The 7,488-nt window shown below is 35.9% G+C and overlaps 1 long non-coding RNA gene across 1 annotated transcript in view; it reads left to right on the forward strand.

The window, feature by feature from the left end:
• The first annotated feature begins 70 nt into the window (after positions 1-70).
• Positions 71-7,488, forward strand: part of LOC104294229 — a 21,740-nt gene continuing 14,322 nt past the window's right edge. The window contains exons 1-2 of the long non-coding RNA XR_717925.1: positions 71-329; positions 1,769-1,831. This is a non-coding gene — a long non-coding RNA (uncharacterized LOC104294229). The remainder of the gene's footprint in view (positions 330-1,768; positions 1,832-7,488) is intronic.

Here is a 7,488-nt window from a genome sequence, read left to right on the forward strand (position 1 = left end):
GGTGGGGGGGAGAGCTGGCAGCCAGCCAGCTGCCATCAGAATTAGCTCATTGTTCAATATAACCAGCGCTGGCAACCAAAATCCAGCCTGAGAGAGAGGGAGAGAGAGAGAGAGAGACTTTCCCCCAGCCACCCCCACCCCTTTTTCTTTTTTCTCCAAGGCTGCACTTTGGAAGAGGTGCAGTCATTCTTCCCCACACCCCCTACCCTCTCTCCACTCCCCCAACTATAAATTCCCTTCTGTAGCATGCTGCCCTTTTTTAATCCACATTTGTGTTTCAGATCATGTAGAAAGGACAGAAAGTGAGCAGGGGGAGGGGGCTTTTGTCTGTAAGTATATGCAATTCCAATCCACAGAATTTTATTTTTTTTTTTATTAATCCTCTTTCTCTCTCTCTCTTTCTTTGTTTCTTTTAATTTCCTTTTGTCCTTAGCTGGACTTTGCTGCAGCTTGCCTTTCCCCCTCTCGGTGCACAAACAGGGTTTCTTAAAGAAGATGAGAAAACGTGCAGTATATGTATTTAACTCTTTGTCTTTATGCTTTAAGGCTGGATTTCTAGGCTGGGGATTTTTCTGCACACATGCAAGGGGAGATGAGAAGTGGTTTTCTAAAACTGTTTCCTTTTTCTCGCTTTTGCACTCCACAAACACCAAAATGCGTTTTTGAACCTAATGCACTTAGCTTTTTTAGCATGCATGCAAGGCTCTAGGATTGGTTTTTCATCTCTTTTCTTCTCCCTTGTAAAACGAATCTCCCTCTTCTCCGCCCTGACACTGGATTCCTCTCAGGCTGGTGGGGTTTATTTTTAGAAAGCAGTCATTCTTGCAACAGCCTTCTGCATTTTTGCATGTGCAGCAGTTAAATTTTGGGTGGTTCTTTTGAGAAAAAAATCCACAAAACCAACAGTATTTTGGTGAACATTTAGTGATGTGCTTGCTTTCAGACGTTTCTATGTACATTTATAGATATATGAGTTTGCAGTTTTAAATCCAGTATGTATGTGTGTGCTTCTGTGTAAACATATGACTCATACCTAATTACATTTCATACATACACACTATAGGTAAGAAATATATAATCAATAGAAGAGAACTTTAATTTTTGTCACTGTATGAAAACTGATAAAGGAGGTATGTTACAAATTCAGTCAATTAAGAGAGTGGTAATTTAAGGTACCATTTAAATGAGGTTAGGACCTTCTCTTTTTTTTTTTCCTCTCCCTATTTAAAATAGGGGGGTGTGTGGAACAGAGAGAGAGAGAAAACTGGAGGTTATGTAATGCAGTGCCATTTCCAAAAATACCTATTCTCTGGGCCATTGCATTGTGAAAGCCTGACACTGTTATACTTGTTTCTTGATTGCAAAAACCCACACTTTGTAGTATGCCTGGGAACAATGGACCACCTTTACAGTAAGCACAGGGTGACGGTTTTTTGTCCTCTTGACTGATTTTTAGGTGTGTTAACCATTAGGTGTAGTGCTCTTCAGAGATGTACCAAGCGCTAAGAATAGCATAGAGTTCTGCAAATCCAGGTACCAGGGATTCCTTTGTCCTATATTTAAGCCTACAGACCACTGAAGTGCAGAGACGCATGATATATAAGCATACATGTGGTTAGAATAATTTGCATGACTTTAATCTTAACCACTGAAGCTTATACTTGGCTCACCCACTGTTATGCTGGCAAAAAATACCTATTAAATATTGCGACAGTTGGAATTACTCTTTTTTTTTTTTCATTTTTTATTTTTTTTAAATTGTTTTCAGATTGTTCTCCTTGTGCTACTTGAGAGAAACTGCAATCCCAAGACTTAACAGAATCTAAAAATGGTAAGAATTAGTTGCTTTAGCAAACAATCAATATTTTTTTGTGTAAATACAAATCTTCTTTCCCCATCCCCAATACTGATCTATAAATCTGACCTTTACAAGACATATTTTCTGGGGCTGTGGGGATTTGCCATACAATGACTGATGTACTCTGAAAACGTCCATATGTTGCATCTTTGATTTTCTTGCATTTTTTGAATAAAAATCTGAAATCCCTCTTTGTGCAGTAAGGCTTATTTAATTGAAACAAGAAATGTTTAGGTTACTATGAAAAATACACATCATAACACTTGTAGGAATATGTGCAAACAAAACAATATCCAATAATTTCAGCCCCAAAAGAAGAAATAGGTCATTGCACTTAGTAAGTGAAGCACATTTAATGTTAGTCTGTCAGGGAAGTACATAAGATGCAAAATAAATTTTCTTATTATTTGGTAATTTTTTCAGAAGGTTAGCTGTTCTTTGTGATACAAATCTGTTCCAGAAAAAATGGCTAGGCCGCAGCCTAACTGAACTTACAGGCACTTATTTGGAATGTATTTATTGAACAATATTCAACAATGACCCATTCCCTTCAGTGCTAATTGTGTTTATATTTTTAATGATTAAAGCCCATTTGTTATACTCTGAGATACTATAGCTGACAAATACCTAATTTTAAGGATGAAAAATTATACATCCAAATATTCTCTAAATATGGTGTTCTCTGAGAAGGACTGTCTTGGAATCAGCAGGACAAAGAAAATTATTTTTTACAGAAAAAGTACATAAAGTAAGCAGAATTAGTTTAGATGCTGTGTAGTCATATAGCATTCTTGATTGAAGATGCAGCTGTCACTGAAGCATGTCTGAATGCATGTACTGACATAAATGTGATATATTTTGGGTACTACATGATAATACCATGTTAAAAAATCTGTTTATTTGTATGGGGCAATAGCTTGTCTGAAGTAGCATTGCATAGAGTGTACATCAGGACAGAATATTTTTCAAAGTGTGAGGTTCTCAGGGACATATTCTTATTAAGATTGGGTTAAATTAATTGCATTAATTATATTATCCTTGTCAGGTTCTTTGGGGTTGTTTTGATTTGGGGGAGAAGGGATGATCAAAGGATGTCTAAAATAAGCAAATATGTAATCTGTTATAAAGGCCTTTTTTCTTTTTGGCTCCTTGTTTTATATCATTCCTCTCTGCAAAAATAAACTTGCAAATTCTGGAGTTTTAGTCTATTCTGGAACCTGCTTTCATCAAAGTGCTTTGCTTATCTGTGTATAAATGAATAGTTGGGGGTGGGGAATTAAAAGGGAAATGATTCACTTAAACTGTGAATAGAAATCATGTTAAAATACATTTTGTTCACACAACTGTGGAATATTGGATAAGGCAACTGTTTTCCTACCAACACCAAGGTGACAATCAGCCCACATTTTTAGATGGTATGCAGGCTGTTATGTGCAGTATATGCCTATCTATGGAACAAAAGATTATTTTAGGTTTAGTTAGGCATAAAATAGCCACTGATTTTTACCAGCAGATGGTTCTATAAATCTAGCAAGGTTCCCGTAGTAGTCAATGAAATCAGTTTTGTAAAGCATGTCTCTGGGCCAGAACATAAAATACAACTTAGAACTATCCAAATGCAGAAAATAAAATGTAGTTGCCCACCTGTCTAGTCCTATTGTTTGTTTTGCAAACTACTACTAACATAACTAAGAAATTCATTTGGCTGTTTTTAAAAAGTTTTTTCTTTGTTATGAAAAGGCCCAGTTCTGCTTTTTTTGTGACTGTTGATCAGGATTTCAATGTAAGAAAGACTAGATTTTGCCCCAACTTGCAAGGTTGCTTAAGAAGTGATACTTGGCAGACTCTCTTCCCCTACCACCACCCTTTTTTCCCCTTTCTTTCAGTTTTGGCACAGTAACAGCAAATGTAATTTTAGGTCAGGCTTTTAAGTCAGACGTACTTCCCTTGCAGTAGTGGACACACTTGTCTTTGGCATATTTCTTGTATTTATTGCAAGTGTCTCCTTAGCCATTCTAATTTGCAGGAAAGATTCTTCTTTACATATCAACACTTTCTACACTGAAATACATAATTGTAAAAGTGCATACTTTGTTTTTAATATAACAGCATATGCAAAGGCTCTGCTCTCACTGGTCAGTGAATATTTAGCTGTTACATTTCACCGGACTGAGCTAAACCTTGAAAAAATGGGAAAAAATGGCCTGCTTATTCCTTTGCTAAACTGAAAGTTAATTAATTATTTATTAAGCTTAGAGTAAAATTAAGAGTGACTAGAATAAACTTGTTGAGTGGGAACAAATGAATTCTTCGTTTAACTTCACTGTCTCACCTTCTTAGTTTCTTAATGTCCTTATTCCATAAAATGTTTCTTAAACAGCTTACAAGTAAGAGCAAATAACTTAGCAGGTTAGTTTGCAATGCTGCTTCTCCTTTCCTAGACTTGGAATTAGGATTTCCTCATACCCGGTTAATTAGTCTTTCTTGGACCTGTAAAATAATAACATCATCAATAATTTAAAGAGAAATAGAAAGGCAGAAGAGTGTACTTTCTTCTTACAATTTTAACTTATGGACCATTTCAGCCATCTTATACAAGACCACCTGCCATTTGAGGATCTGTCCTTATTTGTATATATTTCCTTAACTGGCTGCCTAAAGGAAGAAAGAACCTTTTATATTTATGTGCAGTGTATAAAAACCTGATTTAAATTGCTCTTTTTATTTGAAATGCTAGAATTTCTGTCTACCACCTTCATGGAAAATGCTTTATGTCATAAAATGCAAATTAAGATTTTAGTGTTAATGAAGGAAAAAAAAAGATTCTAACTAAAAAAAAAAAAAAGAATTGTTTTTAAAATGTATTTGGCCTCTATGAGCTAGTCATTGAAATACAGGATCTTGTCACAAGGGTGAGAGTAAGGAAGTCTTAATTCCAGTTTTCTGTGACCTGAAAGAAGACTTAGCAAAACCAGGAAATGCTTTTTTTTTTAATGGTAAATGTTTGTTTTTAAAGAAAGAAATCAAACAGGCATTTTAGACACTTGACAAAGTGGTCTGTTTGTTTACTTCTGAAGCACTCAGGTGTGTTCTTTTCTCCTGCTCACATTGCAGCTCATTTCTGGACTTCAAGTTCGGCTCTGAGAGTTTACAGTGCAGGTGCTAAGGAATTTAAATGAATAACATTAATAAAAGTGTATATCAGTAAACAGATACATCCTTAGTAATTTAATTTTGACCTACCTGAAAATAAACAAAAGATATTCTTGAGCAGCTCATTAATTTACTTCTGACTTACCATGATTAGATGGCTTTCTTCTTAAGCACTATTGGTGTGGGATCTCTAGGGTAGGTATTGTACAGTACAGCTGTGTCATCCCAAAGTGAAAAGGCCCCAGAAGGAAGTCATTTGGGCTGGACACTTGCTGTAGTGTATCCTTGCCTGAACTGGATCAGTTTTGAGGTTATTCTATCATTTGCATTCTCTGCATTTTATAGTCTTACTTGGGGCAGGGGGGGAGAAAAATGGGATGATGGCCTTTCAGAGACAAAACACCTGGGGGAGAAGCTTTCTTCATTAAGTCTGAGAGAAAGAAATGACAACCTGCATTTGGTTGAAGAGGAAAAAAAATCACCATCCCATTTCTTTTTTTGCAGTTCATAGATATATTTATAACATCATTTAAGTTAGGTGAAGATATTTGTGAGGCAAAGCTTATACTTAAGATTTCATCCCAGTTTAGCCATTACAAAACTTTATCCAGTGAGTTATATGTAGATATCTATACATTCTGTAGTTTTCTGTGTCTGTAAAATGACTTAACCGTAGTTGGAACAACTGTTCATAACTTTAGGATTTAATCGATGGGAACAGGGCCTGGGATTGGTCTGGCAGAGGCAGGCATCATTTTGAACCTTTTGTATGCTCTAAAGAATAAGAACAAGATACTAGGATGAGACATTATGTCCAGCCTAATACTAGATACACACTGGACAAATGCAGCTCCTGGTCTGGCATGAGAAAACTCATAATTCTTTGTTGATTATTACCAAGTCTGGAACAGGAACTGGCATCTCCTTTTTGGTAGTTCAGAACTGCATAGGAGCTGTAGGACTGTATCAGATCCTCTTCTCATGTGTAGCCATAGGCAGAATTTGGTCAAGAGAAGTAATTAAGAGGGATGAAAGCTAAGCAGTTTTGGCCATCCACATGTGTGTATTGTGCTTTTTTATTACCCTTATGTATTGTGCATGAAGAAGACATTGGGTACAGTTTGCTCAATGCTACTTGATTCCTGAAAATTTAGGGAGAATTAAAGACTTTCAAGCTTACAAAATAATAATCAGAAATACAAAGTCACTTTTTGCAATGCTTCTGCCAAGTCAGCTGTTGAACTGTGCAGAAAAAAGCACCTTTACTTGATCATGGCTAGAAAAAATTGAAGTGAACTTCAAAAAAAAAGTCATTTTTGTCTAAACCTATAGACAAATAGGATACTGTGGATATTTTCAGTGGTACAGTTCATATGCACATTAAAAGACAAAAGCTGTGTATATATGTGTTTCTACCCAGTCACAAACATGCGTGCTCAGGGTGCTAAATTTTTGTAACTATGCACCAGCATACTTCGTCTGAGTGGAACTGTGTTGACACACGGAATTGGAGGTTTATGTAATACTTCGTCCAGGAAAAATCTTTACTGAACTTTTTTCACAATGGCTGAAATCTTGGAAATTCAGAAATAAGAGTTAATATACACCTTGTAATATTACAGTCATGACATTGATTTTTAAGTCTTGGGGTCTAAAGCCTTCACCAACAATCTTTCCTATTTTTCTGCATCAGAGTACTGCTGCCCCACACCTGAGTTCTGATCCTTGTGTGTACAGCTAAAGAGAAGGGAGAGGGACTACATTTAATAGCCCTAGAGCAACTTCATGAACACAGTTCAGTTAGTAGTATTGACTGGGACAGGATACCTTAATAAAAATATTTTTAAATATTTGTATTTTGTTTTTATTCAAATATTTATTCACCTCATTAAACCATGTTGGTTGAGGGTGCAATCTGGAAAGGTGCAAAAATGTTCTTTTCAAATATTTAATGTAGAATGATACTGTGAATCATTGTTTGACTGTTGCATGAAATTCAGTTTATACTGCTGGTCTGGCAAATTCATGGTAGCACTACTGAATGAGTCCCTATGTTAGGTGTTCCTGGGAGGATTCCAGATGTTTCCTTCTGTAAATACTGCATTAAAAAAAACCCAAACAAAACCAACAACAACAACAAAAAAACCACCCAAAACCAACACCCTCAGAACAGGTAGTATTTTCTCATCCTGCAGGAAGAAATGTTTCTGGGTTAATTTTGTTAACACTAACCTTACTGTCTCTCTACTAGTGTAGCATACCCGTGTGGGAATAAGTCAAAAAGTTACAAGAAATTTGTGTGTTCTTACTGAAGGTGGTATAAGCCTTGGCTTAGTATGTACATTATCAGAAAGAACTCTTGAATTCTTACAGCACTGATGTTTAGAAGGTGCACATTGGCATCATAATGCTACTTAAAAAGATTAAGTTAGAGAGAAACAAATGTTCTTTCTTTATTTTAACATGACTATATCAGC

This window comes from Charadrius vociferus, unplaced genomic scaffold (genome assembly GCF_000708025.1).
Source record: "Charadrius vociferus isolate BGI_N301 unplaced genomic scaffold, ASM70802v2 scaffold158, whole genome shotgun sequence".
NCBI lineage: Eukaryota > Metazoa > Chordata > Aves > Charadriiformes > Charadriidae > Charadrius > Charadrius vociferus.